Source organism: Erpetoichthys calabaricus, chromosome 17 (assembly GCF_900747795.2).
Source record: "Erpetoichthys calabaricus chromosome 17, fErpCal1.3, whole genome shotgun sequence".
In the NCBI taxonomy this organism is placed as follows: Eukaryota; Metazoa; Chordata; class Cladistia; order Polypteriformes; family Polypteridae; genus Erpetoichthys; species Erpetoichthys calabaricus.
In genome coordinates this window covers 37,579,387-37,599,501 of record NC_041410.2, presented here as the reverse complement: position 1 = coordinate 37,599,501, position 20,115 = coordinate 37,579,387, and positions in this window count along the sequence as shown.

Genomic DNA, 20,115 nt, shown 5'->3' with positions numbered 1-20,115 from the left:
AAAGAAAAGATTCAGCAATATATGATAATAATGAAAGTTAAATGAATCTAGATAAACACCCAAATAACAACATGCAAGTATACAGAAAGGGCCAAAAATACTACTAAGGACAAAAGGAAGAACTAATAAAAAAAGCAAAGAGCCAAAAGAAGAGGAGTGTCACAGACTAAGGGAATCACTCTGTCTACCAGCAGTTAGTTGGGGGCCTGCAAAACCGTTAAATAGGGCAGCCTCAAGTGGCAGAAAATTGGTAACTGGCTGCTGCAACAAAATTCGATGCATCTGAGAAACTGATGTGAAATCGGAGGAGGCAAGAAGATGTAAAAAAAAAAAATGTGTCACATTTTTGAACGGCCGTATAAGTCGGGGTCTGATTTTATGATCGATTTTTTGGGTTTCAAGACCCAACTTACAAGTATATATGGTAATCAATTCTGGAAGCTGGTTTACATTCTGAGGAATCGAGATTTCAAAGATGGTCTTAACTTTGACTGTTGATAGTTAAGATTCGCTGACTGCTATGAACACACAGATTACCTAAGTACAGAGTTGGTTAGCAAGTGTGATTTTCTACTAAGGACTTGCAGTAGCAGTTTCCGTCACAGAATCAAATCCCACATTTCATTGGTCCTTACAAAATGATCAGATATTTGTGACCTTCCATATGTATAGTCAAGCACTAAAAAGGCATTTAAGATATGTAAATTATAGCATATTTATCGTAAAAGCCACTTTAAATACTAGGTTCTGAGAATCCTCAGTTCCCATGATATATGGGATCAGTTCTTTGTTTGGTTTACTGGCAGGTTTGTGAACAACTTGAGAAGTTGAAAGTTCCTGTTAACAGCTGTTGTAACTGTTCCTGGGCAAACTGGGGTTTTGGGGCTGTCAGATGTCCCAGGCTAATTTGTGTGCTGTAATTGCAGTTGTATTTATTGTTTTTGCATGTCTTCACATCTCATGTTTATTTTTGGAATCCAAGATGTTTGCAACGTAATTGATATGAGGTGTAGTTTTAGAAATCAGATTGTGATGTCCTATAAAAAGGAAGCCTGAAAGCATTGCCACTTCTGATTTCTTTGAAAAATTTTTTCTTTAATATTTTTTTCTACATGATTTGAATGATATTATAATTTTCATATTGGTTTTGCTGTTTTTGGCATTTTTATTTTGTGATATTTTTTCCTTTGTTTTTTGTTGTTGATTTATATTTCCTAGCATCATTCAATATCTTTGCTATTCTGTTCTTAAAGCTCTGTGTTAGACCTTTGCCACTCTATGGGCAGTATGGCTGGCTCTCATTTTTATCCTTTCACAGCAAATGAATGAATCACTTCTGGTTACACCTTCTTCTTTTGTAAGAATGTAATTTTTATAAAGTACTCGATTTTGTTCCCTGACCCTAACAATATGCCTCTTCCACACTGTATTTTGCAGAACTGCAAAACATACTCAATCATTGTTGCAATCTATATTTGCAACTGCAAACCCATATTTGTTTGTATTGTTTGCAAATATCGTACAGTAAAAAATTAATTACAATAAGGTGATAATAACGTGCAAGTCAGTGCTAGTGGTTCTCCAAATGTCATTTGTTTTAAAACTTAGTTTATTCTGCAGGCAAGTTCATTCATTTAGAGAAGTACAAAGAGACACCTCGCTCATCATTTTTGTACTTCAGAAATGAGTTTATTGAACTAACAGATTAAAACACTACATATTTAGCCAGGTGATTAATTGTCATTTATGCTTTAAGATAATACACAAAACATTTGTTGATATTATTTAAGAATTAATACTTAAATGCAAAGCAGATAATCTGTCTAAGTGTCATTTTCTGAGAATGCATCTGAAAGCAGTTTGTCACATATTGAGTGTGGTCAATCACAATTGTTTATCTCTCACATGAAAAGAAGACTGCAAATGTACTTTTTTTAAAATTAAAATATGCAGTTAATATGTATACTATGTAAAATTAAAGAGTTTAAATTAAGTCAATTCAATTTATGAAAATACACATTTTCTCACTCATCCACACATTTGGCCTTCCATACTTTCACTCCTGGCTATCTTGCATGAATCTATAAATATAATTTACAGAATACATTCTGCAATCATTTTGTACAAACATGTTCTATTAAAGTAAAGTGGTAAACATTTTAAAATTTCAGCATCCTTCTGTCTGCCAGTGCAGTTACTGTAAGTGAATTTCACTTGATAAAATCTATTGTTATCAATATTATCATTATTCCACCAAAAAACTTAACATAATGTCTTTTTTTCTTTAAATTAAGTTTAAGATTATTCTCACCTTGTAAACGGAGAATGATCTGTTGATCACAGTGCTTAGTTTTAACAGCTTTTGTTTTAAAGGGCTGGGTATTTTGGTACATGTTGCATTTCCCTCACCTAGAAATGGATTAAAACAAAAATTGTACATTAATATGATTACATTTACTTTAAATATATATATATTTATATTCTTTAGCACAATGGAGTCTTGGTGACCAATTGTAGCCACAGATTTTCATTCCAACCCAACTCTTCTTTGAAATGGACTCTTATGGAAATTAAGCAAACTTTTACCTCCCTCTTTGTTTATTTTTTGTATCATTGCAGAAATTAAAAACTATGTTATGCTTAATGTTACTGAATGAAGCAAACATTTACATGAATAATAGTTCTTTTTTGTTTTTTGGCATTTCGTTCTTGTTAATTTTCATTTTTATGACATTATTTTCCATGTTAATAAAAGGATAAGTGCCTGTGTATCTGTGTGTCTGTTTGGTTACTATGTCTCTGTCATTCCAATAGATGGCGCATCACAAACAACCTGTGGTAATAAAATGCTTTGTATTTTGCATTCCAACAGATGGCGCATCACAAACATTAACGCTGTTTATATGAATCCCTTACCAAATGCTGTATAACAGAGACATGTGTATCAATTGTCATTAAAACAGGTGGTGCACCACAAACATTTGAAGTAATGCATTTTATTAATACAAAAGTTGGGAATGACAGATGTAATGCATTGTTCTACTAGATGCATTACAAAACACTTTTCAATAGATGGCGCACTGCAAATGTTAATGCTGAGGTGTACATTGATTACTTAGACTTCAACTAGTCTTAGACGAATAGCACAGCTAGTTTACTAATAAACACACAAGAAGGTAACACTAAAATAGCTGCCCTTTAGCAGACAGTTTTGCTTGTCTTGGTGTCTGCTGTGCTTCTTATTAATTGTCAATATTTGGATGCAATTAAGATAGAAAAAGTGAATTTAAAAGTAAATGACAAACTTAAACATCAAAAGATTTGGCAATAAAATACAAATATGTCTTAATTTCTCATAAAAGTAACTCTAGCACTACTGGATTTTTGTGACTGTAAAATAAGAAAATAAATAAAAAGGACAGCTAATTAAACAATGAATTTAATTAAAGGTAAAAAGAGTTTACTGATTGTTGAACTGGCTGGAACAAAAAGATGCAGCCGCAGGACTGAACTCGAGAAGCACTGCTTTAGCAAATGCTGTTTATTCAGTTATTGCTTTCTTGTAATGAGGTGTAAGGTCGCACGTTTACAATGCTGTCTTTTAGTATCTCAGTTAGTATAAGGATACAGAGGTAGACATTCATTTTGGGAAAGAGAGGTGAAAAGTGTAATAACATATCACCAGGAAAAATTGAGCCTTGTGGATTGAACCTTTGCATAAGGTGGTCAGCAGGATTGTGTCAATAGCCAGAAGGAGGTTAAATGAGTCCACAGTGAGGTCTGGTGATTGACTGTCTTTGGAAAAACAAGTTGGGGTCGTCAGATGGTCAAGATCAGCATAGTGTAGTGCAGATGAGACAAGCTCAAATGTAGCTTATCTGACATTGGATGAATCCAACTTTCAATCACATGCAATAGTGCCTGACTGGCTGGTCCCAGGTTTTTGGCAGGGCCAGCTGAACATTAGAACATAGAACATATTCCATTTTGCAGAGAAATGGGTTTTTCAATTGAAAAACATAACTGTTGATTATATTGTTTGGTTTCTAGTTGATTTCATTAAATAATTTAGTTGTTGCTATCAGGGTTAGACTATGTGAAGAGTAAGCAGACAGTACTAAAAGTGCGGTAAGCAAACTGATGTCATGTATGAACAAAAACATATTGCAGTTCCACAGAATAATACAGAATTGTAAGGTTCTTCTGAATGCATCAGAACCTGCAAGATCTTAAAATGATGCCTATTCATGATAGACACTAACCTTGTTGAAAAGAACACTGTAAAACATACTGCTATCTACAGCAAGTGGGTCCCATCAGCCATAAAGGCAGGTGTTCACCTACAGTGGAGAAGTGCGATTCCAAATCTCCTTTTGTCAAGACCCAATGTAAGTCCTTCCATTCATGTTACTGCTATTTGAGTATCGTATATACTCACGTATAAGTCTGGTCTGGAATCCCGAATAATCGATAAATTCAGACCCCGACTTATATGCCAAAAATTGATAATAAATTTAGACCCTGACTTACAGTATGTTCTTGCCTCCTCCAATCTCACACCAGTTACTCAGACACATTGAATGGGCATTAGCATATCATAATCTGTTGGACCAATAGCGTGAGTTTTCTGTATTCGACTTATATGACCGACATTATAAAATACCGGAAATAATATGGTAAAATCAAGTTCAGACTTATCCGCGAGTATATACGGTATATAAATACTCATCATTGAACCATACATTAATACCTGAAATTGAATCAACCACCATTTAGACGAAATTTAACTTTTATTTTTTTATTTCAATGTCAAATTTGTCAGACATACAATTTAGTATTGGCTCTGCAACAGCTACTCATAGGCTGCCATTATTAAAAATGAAAAAATAAAACACAAAAGTGCAACTCAAAATTGCAGTTAAGTACAAATTCTAAATATGCTTTATGCTTACCTTTATCTAGAACCAAAGGTGGCTTCAGTGACATGTTTCACAGTGTACAGAACTGGACGTTTTGATGAAAGCTTTCCCATCAGGCTTGATTTGGCCAAAAAATTGACTCTGTGTCAATCGCTAGTACTCATCACAAACCCGAATGTTAAAAAGTTAATAGCATTTTTGATACAATGAGAGCTGCAAACACTTTCAGACACCCATTTGACTTAAAGTTTGGACAAGCTGGCAGAAAATGCGATATGTGATAAACAGAAGTTGATAAATGCTTTGTTTCCTATGTACATCTTTGCTCATATAATTGTGTTATTGCAAAGACACACTTAATATACAAGATAAATTTAGGGAGAATCTTTTTCTCAGAATTTCTAGATTGTTCTGAAGTCTTGATCAATTACAGTGGCAGAATGAGCCGACATTAACATCAGTTAGTTAAAGGAATTAATAACTCAAATGCTTGTGGTCTCTGAAGCAGGAAAATGCCTGATCGATTTTCACAGCCTTTTCCATTTTTGAAGTGAAATGAAGTTTATAAAGGTTCTCCCTGAATTAAACTTGAGATCTAAAAGAGCAGCTTTGTTATCCTGGTTCAGTTTTTTCTTCCACATATCCTGAACAGTGTTAAGTGCAGGGCTTGCAATTTCCAGGACTCATAGACTAGCACTGATAAAAAAGCAATAAACATTCACAAATTGATTACAAACTTCCCCTCAAAAGTGACCGACACAAAAGCAGATGGAGCTGTCCGACTTACTTGTGCTGTTATCAATATCCAGCTCTGAGGTGGATTTTTCTTGAGAGATCACAGTCGATGAACTTGCGTCAGCATCGTAGTTAGAGTCTTTGTCATTTGGTTTAAACTCCAGACATGTCTCTTTGTGGTGTCTTGACATTCTGCTGTCTTTTCAAGAGATGATGGAGGTTATTTTTGTGGCATAACATGAACATTTGGACTGATTACCATGAGAAAACAATCAAAGTGTTTAGATTAGATACAATACACTTTTACAATATTGTGCAATTTTACACAAAATATCATTTTGCCAGACAAAACGTTATGACATCAGTTATGTATGATTTTACTTCACCTATGAAAAGTCGACGTCAACAGACATCAACCACATTGAATAGTACTCAGAATAGCCCTTTGGCCAGCAGCAAATGGCAGTTCACATGGGGGGATACCTAAAGTCCCCCCTGTCCTGCAAGTCATTGGATCAAAGGATTTAAATCACGCTTGTCATGGTGCTTCAGACTTGGCAGTATCTGTGCTCTTTGAACATACAGCACTACACATGTGAGCCCAGCCTAAGTGCTGCCCGTCAAAATAACATTTGGAGGACTTTCTCTACACTGTAAAATAATTGACTGTTGCAAGGTTGCCAGTAAAATTTACAGTAACTTACTGTAATTATACTCTATCTACCCTACACTACTGCAAATAAACAAGTAAAAAGCTCTTAAATTTGCAATAAAATACAGTAAAATTTTGATATGTAAATTTCATACTGGGGTGACAGATGTTTTTCTTTATTATAAATTTTCCACAGTAGGGAACAGTGTCTTAAAAAATAAATAACCCATGATAATAAAATTAAACACTCCAGTCTAGTCCCACATTGTTTTTAGAACATAAAGAGATAACATTTCACAATACAAAAATCTGTTGGGACAATGTGTAAGCAATGGATGTTGCAATTTGTACTTTGTGCAAAATCAATAAAAAAGAAAAGAAAATTACAATAGCAACAATATTTAAATAAAACAATTTGCATTTAGTGAAATCTGACATAATTTCAAATTAAGTTTTAAGAATATAAAGAAATAGATTGCAATATATGTTAAAAACAACACACACACACACACACACACAAAACAAGACTGGACTATGTATTGATAAGTCTATTTTGTGGCAAAAAAAAAAAATTAAAATAATTTAGTAAATAAAAAACGAATAATAAAATAAAGCATCCCAAATTCCATCCAGTCTCTTATTAATGTATGTCTGGGAAATAATGATTTAGAAAATAAAAACATGACTGGACAATATGGTGACAAGCATACAAAAAAACAGCTCTTTTACAATGACTTATTTAAAAATGTTAGAATGAGGCTGAAACAAGGAATACATATTTGGTATATCTGCATATAAATAACACATAACATTTTCCTCAACATTAATATCAATATTATGTTGCAGAAAGCAGAAAAGATCTTCTTTCTTCAGAGACAACTTAGTAGACTTATGGATTACAAAGTTTTGATTACATTTAGAAGGAAAAATATTTAAAAACATGCCATTTTTAGACTGCTCTGTGACTCTGTTGGTTTGTATCTATCTATTGGTTTGCTCCTCTTTCCCGTGCACCAATGCAATTCAATGCAAAACCAATACAAATCAATCTAAACCAATGCAAAAACAGTAACAAAACCATAAAAAAATAGTGCAAGTGTTGTATACAATGTTTACAGTGGCTCCTATTCAATAGTGATGAAAAAAACACACTTATCCCAGCCAAAAAAAAAAAAGACAGTTCACAAAAGGTGAACCGAAAAAGTAATCAAAACCAAAATGTGAAAAAAATTATGCACAAGGACAATATAGAAAGAAAAAAAAAATGAGCGCCTTCCAATCACACATTCCTTCTACACCAAGCTATGACAGGAATTGACTCTGATCTTAACAACTACTAGGTACAATGATCAATATGTATCTTTACTACTAGACTAACTAAATCAGTAGTGCAGATGTGTACTTCAGCCTGAAGACCTGGGTCAACTGACGACCCCTAGCGGTTCAGACCATCGTTTTATACAGCAAGTTCTTTTGTTTACCCAATTCTCATTTACATTGCGTTTACGTATTGGTCCACCAAAAAAACATTATGGCGAGACGTGCACCCAATGCCAAATTCTGCTCAGATGCATTTCACTCTATTCAAACCTCCTCTCAATCGCGCATGTACTTGTCTGCCTTGGCTACTCGTTCAGACTTTGGTAAGTGTGTGCTGTGAACTTTCAACCACTTTTATTTCCATTCTCTATCACACGTGTGGACTTTTCTGCTGGCCACTCTGACACTAATATAGCTAACCTTAAACTGTCTATTCTTTTAACCTGTTTCCCTAAATGTGCACCTAATACTTTCTCCTTCTCCCCTGTAGCGAGTACAGAAGTGCACCTCAGCACTTAGCTGCTGGAATCTGTGATCGCACCTGAAAGACGCCATCAAATGCATGCCATGGCGCCGGCTAGTTCGAGCCCCACAGTTTGATCTCTGGGTGCCTATACGCCTCCAGGCAGCCTTGATCAACCTTGTCGATGAAACATTGTGCCTCTGCCATGTTAACCTTGGTAGGAGAACTAAGACAGATAAATGAAAACTTTATTTCTACTATAGCTTTTTTCTATGTCCATGATAGGTTTAGCGGCTGTGCATATCTTTTCTTTTTCCTCACAGCCCCTGTACTTAGCCTATCACACATTGCTTATTTTTAGGATTTTTCCGTGGGGTCTCATTTTGAAGTATAGATGTGGATGGGGCTGGCTCACCTGGTCTCAGGCAGGTTGTCGGAGGAGAGCTCCTGCTCAAAAATATCAAGAATGGCAGCTCCAAGAATCTTCTTGATGTAATTGTTCATCATAATTTAAAAAAAAAAAGAAGAATTTTCAATAACCTATTCAACCTGAATATGTGATCTTAGTAGCATAGGAAAGGTTGGTCAAATATTTGTCAGTGACAATCCCTGATGAAGCATGTTGTTCTGCACTAATTTATAAAAATATAATTTATTTGGATTTTATAATTTTGTAAAAAATACGCAATCTACTTAATAATTCTGCAATACAGACATAATTCCAATTTAAGCATTCCTATAATGTAAGTTAAAAATCAGTTTGAATCAGAAACAAACTGAACAAAAATAAAAGTGTACAAAGTTTTTCACAGCATTATACATGTCTTAATTATTCTATAATATTGTAAATATATTGCTGTAACATAAATCATTCATGTTGCCATAATATTTTTACAAGGTTATAGAAATTATTCATTTCTTAGAACATAACAGGAGTGCATTTTCATTATAGCTGCTGTTAAATTATGCATTTTCAGATGAGTTTATTATTGACTTTCAGCCCCTCACCCGATATATCCCTTTCATTAATTCACAAAAATAAATTATTACTTCTGGTTACACTGCCTTCTAAATGGACTATTCTGTCAGAACGTTCTCTGGGGTGAAGGTTCTTCTTCATATTTTTTCATGTTAGTAACATTTGCAGCTGTAACGTGAGCACATTTCTTAAATTAGTGATAGTGTGTTGCCCTTATAGTTTATTTTTTAAATTATGTTCATAATAGTTAAACTCATGAAGAAAGCTGTAATCAAAACTTCAATTGTAAGGAGGTTATATCGGTGAGTCATCAGTGATTTTAAAATATTCGCTTGATTTAACAATTTCTAAACCTGATGCAGTTGTCTCATCCAATTTCTCCATCTCCCGGAACAAAGCAATCTGGAGATTAAAAGATGAGTAATGTTATTGAAACCTAACTCAAAATAGAGACACTAACAAAATTGAATTTGAAAGAAAATTCTCAAATACTGCAACTACAATATCAATAGCTAACTATCTATCTGTTTGTGTCCTTTTTGCCCCACCTGCAATGGTGTCCATCAGCTCAACATGGTTGGAAGGACATCAGTTAGCTGGTGTTGATGAAAATACTCTGTAGATAAAGAATGGGTCTTGGGCCACTGTTACAAATCAATGGATGTCTTTTATTTACACCAACTGGTGAAGTTCCGTGTGCTCTTATTTAATGCAACATAGCAGACTGAAAAAATATAACAGAATAGGTTACTTTAATAAGATTCATTTACATATAATGACTAAGAAGCATTTCAATTGCACCAATCAGCATACCTATAAATGGAACATGCTAGTAATATCCCTTTTGTCATTATGCATTATATAAAGTTTCAAATTAGTTAGCTTTTAACCAATAAAACTACTAACCCCCCCCCAAAAAAATCTTCTATTCACATTAGTTTTTGTTTTTTGTTGCACACTTTTGTGCAGTAAATTTACCTGAAGCGTGGTAACATATTAGCTGTGGCACTATAGTGAAAGTGTTTAAAAAAATGAAAATGGCAGCATGCAAAATGTTGAATTCAATATTTTATTAAGGAAAATAACAACATGTGTGAAGAGTTTATCACTTAGATTAAAAAGATTACTGGGGATTTAAAGAAAGGGAGATGGAAGAATGTGGATATAATTATACATAAACTACAATATTCTTCAAAATCAATCTTTAATGTCATTACTGCAGCTGAAGTGTTTATTATTCACAATAAATCTATCAGCTTTGATCTTAGTTAAGCGGGAACTTAATACTGCACAATTCTGAGGAGAAGCCTGGCTTGTACATGTTTAAATGCACATTGAAGAAGGTAAAGTTATAAAACATTCTTAAATTTCACTCTCATTTTCAGATTGTCACGATATTGTGATTTAGAGATGATGGTTACTGGCCTCTAAGTTGATTTGGATTTCCAAGAGCTATCCTCTTGGAGCTGTATGCTGAACTGGCACTCACTTTACAAAGGCAGACTTTGAGGAATTCTTCTCCTTTGCTAGTTGTGTCCACTCTTGGTTTTAGTCACAGGAGCCCTTCAAAGTAAACTTACTGGCGGATCAAGTATTTCACAAACATCACTGAGTCACAAGATACCAGCTGTATGGGATGGTATTATCCTCTTGTCATCCAGATACGATTTCCTTACACTGTGGTTGAACTGGTAAACATAAAAGTGCAATTTGCAGCAACGTTCGGTTTTCCAAATGTAATTGGAGCAGTCAGCTGCATGCTCATTGCTATTGCAACGGTGTTGGACAAGTTATATCAACCAGGGATCAATCACCAAAAGAATGAGCTGGCATTACATCATGTATAGCAGAAGCGCCTATAAAAATGGTAGCTCTGCAGAGTAGCAGGTGCTTTTTCCAACTAGTGCAGCAAAAGGCCAGCAGTCCTTTTAAGCATAGTGAGTCACTTCAAAGAGACATGTTAAAAGCAGAGAATCGATACATTGTGCCACTCTGTGCCAATGCTACGCTATAAAGGCGCCTTCAGAGAATGAATTTACTTGTGTAAATAGAATGCATTTCCATTCTATTAATGTGCTGCTGGGCGGCACGGTGGCGCAGTGGGTAGCGCTGCTGCCTCGCAGTTGGGAGACCTGGGGACCTGGGTTCGCCTCCCGGGTCCTCCCTGCGTGGAGTTTGCATGTTCTCCCCGTGTCTGCGTGGGTTTCCTCCGGGCGCTCCGGTTTCCTCCCACAGTCCAAAGACATGCAGGTTAGGTGGATTGGCGATTCTAAATTGGCCCTAGTGTGTGCTTGGTGTGTGGGTGTGTTTGTGTGTGTCCTGCGGTGGGTTGGCACCCTGCCCAGGATTGGTTCCCTGCCTTGTGCCCTGTGTTGGCTGGGATTGGCTCCAGCAGGCCCCCGTTACCCTGTGTTCGGATTCAGCGGGTTGGAAAATGGATGGATGGATGGATGGATGGATAATGTGCTGCTTTATAGTACACTGAAAGTGTGTTGCATTGTGCAAGCATGTAGTGTGCTTCATAATGTGGCACACAATCATGAAGAGATGTGGTATGATGAACCTGTCCGTGACCCACCAAATGATTAACCATATTGGACAGCATTACAACTTCATTTGAATGTAATTAGCAGAATGTAAAAATAGGTAATCAGATGCAGCATTTATTTTTAACCAATGCATTTCAAGCCCTTGTATTCATAGTAAAGCTGTTATATTCCTTAGTTCATTGGCCACATCTATTACAGCATCCACTATAATAATAATAATAATAATAAATTTTATTTATTGCATTTTGTGACTCCAGAATAGCATCTGTCAGTACACAGCCAGATGTTCACCTGGCAATTTCCGAGGCAGAGGTGTGTGCGCAGCCAGGGCCTGAGTTGTGCTGGACAAAGCAGAACCATCACCACATGGAGCTGCATCATCTGCACAGGGTCAACTTTTGTAATACTGTTTGAAACAGAATAAACAGACGGTTGGCTGCGACCCTCCTTTTCACATCAAATTTCATATCTCACCAATTCTGTTTTATTTTGGGAACTGTGTGACTTTCTGAACATGCTGTATCACTCCATAACTTCCTTTTCTTGCTTATACCACTGCTTAAGCCAACAAATGGTACATTTTCCTTGCCTCTACTTTTCATTCATTGAATTTCTTCTTTTTTCCATGTACTTTTGCCATTATCTTTTGACAAAACACTGAACAGAAGGTGATATTTATATTTGATTTGGATATTAAAATATGCAAAATTCTTGGAAGACTTGGGGTGTAGCTGTAGGCGCATACACGTTCATTTTCCCACTCATTGGGGTTTCTAAAGGTGAAGTGCATGGAACTTGCAAGGCGTACTCACAGTTTTATGCATCTGGATTTTTTTGTGTATACACACATTTCCACTTTTATTTGTATACCATGTTTTAGTGTGAATTCTATGCCCAGCATTATACAGTACATGAGGCCCCCAGTCTGTTAAAATTAATACTTTATAATGTTGAGTCTCATTAAACCATGTTATGCAGCCAGAGGTGCTTATGTACTTGTCATCTGATTTTACATTGATGTCATTTGTTGTGTTTTTGACATTGTGCTTGTTTTTAGTGTTCATTGTAAGCTGTGTTTATTTTTCAGTTAATAGACTGTAAGTGAATACATTTAGTATGTACACATTGTAAAATAAATCAGGTAGCCCTTTATGATCAAATAATTGTTTATAAATCCTACACTGAAATCCTGTGAAGCCAATAAAATCCCCTCATTTGTTGTTACTTGGTGGTGGGGGAGGGATCACTCCACTTTGCCACAAATGAAATTAAAAGCCGTAATTGTATATTGTTTGTAAATTAAAGTATGGAAATTTTAGGCTTTCTAAATTTTATTCTATCACATTATATCAAATCACAGTATTGTTCATATGTTAAAAAATAATTAATTTAAGTACATTAGGTGTACATAAGAAAAGCTGAAAGACACAACCACATGCAAAAACTGACTATAATATAATACCTTGTTAAAGCCCCCCAATAAGATATTGAAGTTGGGTATTAAAATAGGTGGGGCAGATGTATGCAATATACGTTGGGGTGGTCAAAAAAATGCCTTATCTTTTCCTATGGGGGCTGGACATGGCAGATTTGGATGGCATGTTGCAACAGTCAGATGAAGGAAATCTAAGTTGTAACCAGAGCTCAAGCAGCTGCTGCAGTTCAAACTGACCAGTTGGCCTGGGTCACTTTGCCATTCGCCTATGATGGCAACAGCACAGTCAGTAACACTCACAGGCAGAGGAAACAGGCAGGAGTGTTGGGAATCCTGATAACAGGCTGAAGATATGCATTGGCCTCTGAAGCTCAAAGCAGCCCATGTTTCATTTCAGGGGACACAGGGTCTTTGCAGTGTGGTGATCCCAGTCTGCAATTCTGCTTTGTCAAGGCAGAAAAGAAACATAAATCTGTAAGTGCGGAAGCTTTTATATCAGACCAGGGAGTACTGTACCACCAGGACGTACAAGGCAAGCAGTTAGTGTTAACAAAGGTGTAAAGAGACAAGGGCTTGCAATTGGGACATGATATCCCTTGGGCCAGCCATTTCGGGCAAAAAAAACCAGCAGACCAAGTTCCTAAACATTTTTATTGGCCTGGTTGTTCCAAAGGTATAGCCAGTCACTGCAAGAACAGTCCAGAATGTCAGTTGGTAGGGCTTTTAAAGAAAGGAGATTGGGCACCTTTGATACAATTGCCTGTGATAGAGGAACTTTTTAGCTGGATGGCCATGGGCATTGTGGATCGTCTTATAAGGAGCTGGACTGGGCAGAAGTATATTCTGGTTGTTTGCAACTGTGATACTAGATATCCTGAGGCATTCCCCCTATAGAAAGTTAAATGTACCCAGGTAGCGAATACCCTAGTGCAACTGTTTTCTTGAGTATGCATTCCCATGGACATTATAACAGATCGGCAGGGTAACCTAATTGCTGTGTTGTTTAAGCAGACTTACAGTGTGTTAGGTTTACAGCAAGAAAAACACATTACCACCTGTAGACTGATGGCCTTGTTGAGCACTTCAATGTAACAATAACACAAATATTGAGGAAGATTGTGTCTAAAACAGGAGCTGACTGGGACCAATTGCTCCCTTACGTTCTTTTCAATTACAGAGAAGTTCCTCAAGTACATTTGCAAGAGACCCTTTAGAAGGAATTACAAACCAGGATCCAACTTAGGATTGTCGAACCATCAGCGAGTGAATGCTGCAGTTACATCATGCTTGTGCCCAAAAAAGGACCAGGTTTTGCGTGGACTGTTCTATATTAAATGCAATTTCACCATTTAATCCTTATCTCATGCCTAGGTTGGATGAATTAATTTATCATCTTGGTCCTGCAAAATTTCTAACCATGCTAATCTTGTGTAAATGTTACTGACAGGTGCCCATGACCCATGCAGCAAAGCCACTAATGGCATTTAGTCTTGGATGAAGTTGCTGCCATTTGGGATCGCAGGCTGCTGACTACAAAGAGGAAGGTTCATTCTTTTCAAGGACTGGTCGGCTGGTACGGGGAGGTTCATTCCCAAGTTTTCAGAGCTGGACATTCTTCTGACTAACTTTCTGCATAAGATAGACCCAAATAAAGTGCATTGGACTGATAAACGTGATAAAGCTTTTAAAAATGTGAAAAATGAAATTTGCTAATGTAGATGCCACATGGGCTGGACAGACATCCCAGCCAGGAGAGGGGATGGACCAAAAGGGATGGATGGACACCTCACTAGGAAAGAAAGACATCACTGGAAGTTTTTCATTCTTCCTTTAATGCCCTCTCGTGGCTCCCAGTGACTCCAGAAGGTCTGCACTGCCGAACTACATGTCCCAGCATGCCTTGCTGGTTTCCTAGGGGGCACCGACATCCGGGGAACAAAAAGTAACTGAAACTCCAGGAGCTGAGTTGGAGATAGCTGCTCTAACTGATACTGTATGTGTTCAACCTTGTCTCACACATGATTCGAATTATAACAAGCTATGTTAAAAAAAGAAATTAAATATCTGTATATCTCTTATTATTAAAAATTAAAATTTACATCCAGCGATGCCGTTTTAGGAAACTGCTGTCTTAAAACTCTATAAAATAACTTAATTGTAGGGGTTGATTAACGGTTGCAGACAACATGTGTACATTTCGATACTGCTATTATAATCCCTGGATTTCTAAATAGTATTGTTACACAATGTTGTTCATAAGAAACTTTACAAGAAGAACGGTCATTTACAACAAACACCTATATGTTCTCCTTTGGATTATCTATGCCAGTGCTGTGTTCTCTTCTTTATTCGATTCCTTCCTTTTGTAAATTAATCAGGGCATAATCCCATTCTTAAATGCTGTTTTATTCCACAATTCTTCTATCCATCCATTATCCAACCCGCTATATCCTAACTACAGGGTCACGGGGGTCTGCTGGAGCCAATCCCATCCAACACAGGGCGAAAGGCAGGAAACAAACCCCGGGCAGGGCCCCAGCCCACCACAGGGCACACACTAGGGACAATTTAGAATTGCCAATGCACCTAACCTGCATGTCTTTGGACTGTGGGAGGAAACCGGAGTACCTGGAGGAAATCCACAGTTCTTATCTATATATATAATTCACAAAGTCGACGCCAGAAGGGGAAGACACCCATGAAAGCACGCACACCAAAACAAGACACCCATGAAAGCACGCAGGAAGAGGCGTGGATTCACTAAGCCGCCGACAAGTAGGAAAGAGCCTGGCCCACCAACTCTATGACAATTGGATACGACAACAATCTCGCAGAGCCACGCCCACTAACTGGGACGCGACGCCTCGAAAAAAACGGCGTCATTTATGTTCATCTGTTGTACGCTACACATCGACCTCTGAGCCACCTTGAGTTGGGGGCAGCAAGTCTTTGATAGGCTGCAACAAAATGATGAAAGTACGGGCGCATTTTTTCACACAAGCTGTGTGTGTGTGGGTGGGTGTTAGTTAATTTGTTACTCGAAGGATTTCAAGATTTAATATGCACAGGCGGTAACACTGCAAATGCAGCCCAAACGAACCAAAAATCTTCCACAGTCTCCTTACTGTAAAGCAGCAACTCTATCACTGCGCTACAAGACAGAGAATGCAGTTAAAGAATGCACCAGGCTCGATTTTACTTTTACTTCTGTTTGGACAACTGTGTCGTTCAGAAAGTGTTCACCCATCAATACATAATTATGCGACATATGATACGCCGTGAGTTGGCAAGAGCCACGAGTGTTCAGCGGTGTTTCCCAAACTCGGTCCTGCTGAACCCCTGTGGCTGCAGTGTTTTGTTCCAACCAGATTCCTAATCATTAATGCCGGTGAAACTCATCTGGGATAAGTCGGTTTTTCAAACGCAGTCGTGTAGCAGATTAGCTGGATGTAATAATCTGAGATGAATGCACACCTCCGCGCGGAGTGAAAACACAATGTATATTGCTGCAACAAAATGATGAAAGAACGGGCGCATTTTTTTCACACAAGCTGAGTGGGTGGGTGTTAGTTAGTTAATTAGTTACTCAAAGGAATTCAAGATTTAATATGCACAAGCGGTAACACTGCAAAAACAGCCCAAACCAGGAAAGACAGCTGGCAAAAAGTCACCAACAAACTAAACGCGTGTGCATTGTACTTACTGAAAGCAGCGTTACGGATTTTGCAAATGTTCATTTTTTTCCCTCTGCTTAAAAAACATTGAAAAACCAACGTATACTACGCCGCGGGCTGGTTTGCAGCGTGTAAAACTGTTTGTTTGTCGCGGATAATTTTCTATCCACACAGGGACGAACCAGGAAGCGAACCCACAATCTTCCACTGTCTCCTTACTGCAAACCAGGCGTACTACTACAGCGCCACAAGGCAGGTAAACAAGTTATATTTATATTTTTTACACATCACACACTAGAAGCTTCTGACGAACCCTTCTCTTCGTTGTCAGTCTGTAGCTACGAAAAAATAAAACCAATACGGGTTTTAACAGATGTCATTCAAGTGTATCATAAGTTTCTGTAACATTAATGAAAATGGCCAGGAGGTGTCACGAGAGAGGTGAGTGTCAAATGCTTCGAAGCTTCGATACGATTTCCGACACAATTGCTTCAAACGTGTTGATGCTTCGCGAGGCTTCACCCCCCCATCACTACTCACACGTTACTGAACGAGAAATCAGCAGACTAGCATGACGGATAGGGCGTAATGGGCGTCCTTCCCCTCTCCTCCGGATTTTTCAAATGTTAATTTTTTCCCTCTGCTTAAAAATCATTAAAAACCCAGCCTGATTATGCGGCGTATGGTACGCCGCGGCTTGGCTAGTTTTATTTATTTCTGACAGGTTTAGCTTTTAAAGCTTTTTGCTAAGCATACTTTTTGATGATCGTGTCAGCACCAACAACTGCATTGTGGCTATGAAATGTACTTACAGTACTAGGGGTTAGCCTTACCTGCAGCATGCTATAATAATGGAGTGTTCTCTGTCATGGAAGTCATTGTCCAAGGTACTAGAGAAGCCCCCATTCCATTATGATAATCTTTTTTTCTTATTCAATTGTTTATTTCATTTTGTCAAATTAAAAATGCTATCTCCTCAAGTGACTAGGTGGACCTGTGACTTATGTCAGTAATTATGCTCCTAATCAATCTGCACTGATACAAAATCAATGAAAAATATGTCCTCTACCACTAATGACTTTTATTGCAGTGCCTAGAAAACAGCATGGCCTTCTCTTCAGGTTGTTATTCATAATTATATATAAGGATACTTCACCAATGTGCTTGTGTTACATGTTATAATTAAAATGTTGATTCCTAAAGCACTAATTAAAAACATCTTTCTTGTTCAAACTGTTTGTTTACAAGGTCCCCAGTTAATCAGTTGGTATATGTACTTTTGGCTTCAAAGCAAAAATGACTCATACTATGAAGACTTAAAAAAGACAATGCCCTGGTTTATGTGTGAAATGCTGAAAATCTATGTACTTGAAACGCTTGCCATTACCCAGCAAAAAGAGATTTGCAGGGTGGAGGGGTTTGCATAATTATCTTTAACTGTACTTGAGCAAACTAGATAGATAGATAGATAGATAGATAGATAGATAGATAGATAGATAGATAGATAGATAGATAGATAGATAGATAGATAGGCTTTTAATTTGAGCCTTTCGAATTCCACTGCTTTCGTAATCTCTAACCTGCTCTGCATGTGTCCTACGCCAATATCCGGATTGGGTGTGCTTTTTTTTCAGTTCCACTTGTTCCGGGCTGATAATTACTTTCCTTATTTTCTGAATTTGCACCTAGATTATTCTTTTTCTTTTTTGTCTCTCCAACGCTTTTGAGTCTGTTTTCTCCCCGCTGCTTTCTTCTTCGCTTAGTCGTCTACGTTTCATTTATAACGTATTGTCCTTATACGCTTTATATGCACTGAGAGCCCTGGATCTGTGTGTGCTCAAAGCCAAAACACGACTGAGTGTGTTGCTCCCCGTGCTGTTATTTGGTTGTAAGTAGGGTGTGTCTTGCAAGAATCTCATGTTCTACATTATCGCGAGACAGTCCTGGGTCAATCTCTTGGCACAAAGTCTCATGTTTAAGGTCCTCGCGAGACGCTCCGTGGCCAATCTCTTTAGTCTTGCGGGTCTTTTAACACTAGAATTACCAAAGCCTACGAAAAAACTCGTAGATCCGTCCCTACCTTAAATCGCTTCTTAAATCCGTTCGCAGCTCTCCGCCAGCGACTTTTGTCTTCTAAATGTGCAGATAAAGACAAGCTGCAAGCAGCCAGCTATTCCATCCCCCCACTGACTTAGAACATGCACGAACTTCTCCCAGCTCATGCCTTGATTTATTATCTTGGATTGAAGTGGAGTTTTATAGTGGAAATAATAGATCGTTATTTGGAACACACGCATTTCATGTGTGTTCCGCTTCTACAGTAATCTGTGTAAACACATTTTTAAAACAGAAACGTTTTTCATATTTTAGTAGTAAATGACAAAATGTAGGCATAAACTATATAATGTATAAAGCCTGAAGTCCAAATATCAAAGAAACGCTTTCACAAAAGGTACAAATATAACAGAACAAGTGCGCTTTTATTCAAAAATATAACTGCAGGAAACATGCATGCATGCGACATTGACACGTATTTATTATTACTGCCGCCGTGGCGCACCCGTATCAGCTGCTGACTGAGAATCGAAAGGTCATGAGTTCGATCCTGCATGACTTCCTTTTGAGAAGTGAGCTGCTCTTATTCTTACTATTTTAGAATAAAAACATACGTTTGATTTCAGTCTGTAATAGCCAGTGTAATTTATGATACTTGTAAAGGTTAGCTTTGTTTTTTTTATTTTTTATTCACTTTTCATTCTCTCAGTCGCGTTCAGGATCCTTCCCCTCCCCTCCCCATCTGACACTGCTGTTTTCACATAAAGACGAGCTATAGATCTGCAGTGTATCACGATACATACTACCGCTGTTTCTTTTGTACTCCAGGACATGCAGAGGAAAGCATAGTAAAGAGCAGTAACTTCAGCGCTATATGAAATCATCAGACACTCCCCATCTGACACTGCTGTTTTCACATAAAGACGCGCTATTATGCAATATTACTTTTTAAACGAACAGCGTCAGATCGGGTGTGAATTTATACTGCTGCTGTTAGAGTCAGATCAGAAGCTGAATAAGCTCCTGTTCTGACTCTAAGTAAAAAGCATGAATTAATCAACAGAAATAACCACGATCGACATTTTAAACTTAACGATTTACAGTGCATACCAATTTATAAATTTTATGTCCGTTTGAGGTTAAAAAGAAAAAAAAATAACACCCTCCCTAAACACTTGGCTCCAGCAGACCCCCGTGACCCTGTGTTCGGATTCAGCGGGTTGGAAAATGGATGGATGGACTAAGTAGAGTGTTGATAAGATTAGAAGTGAAAAGAGTATTCAGCCAGAGTTACCACAGAATCCAAGATAGCCAAACTGCCTCACCCTGAATAC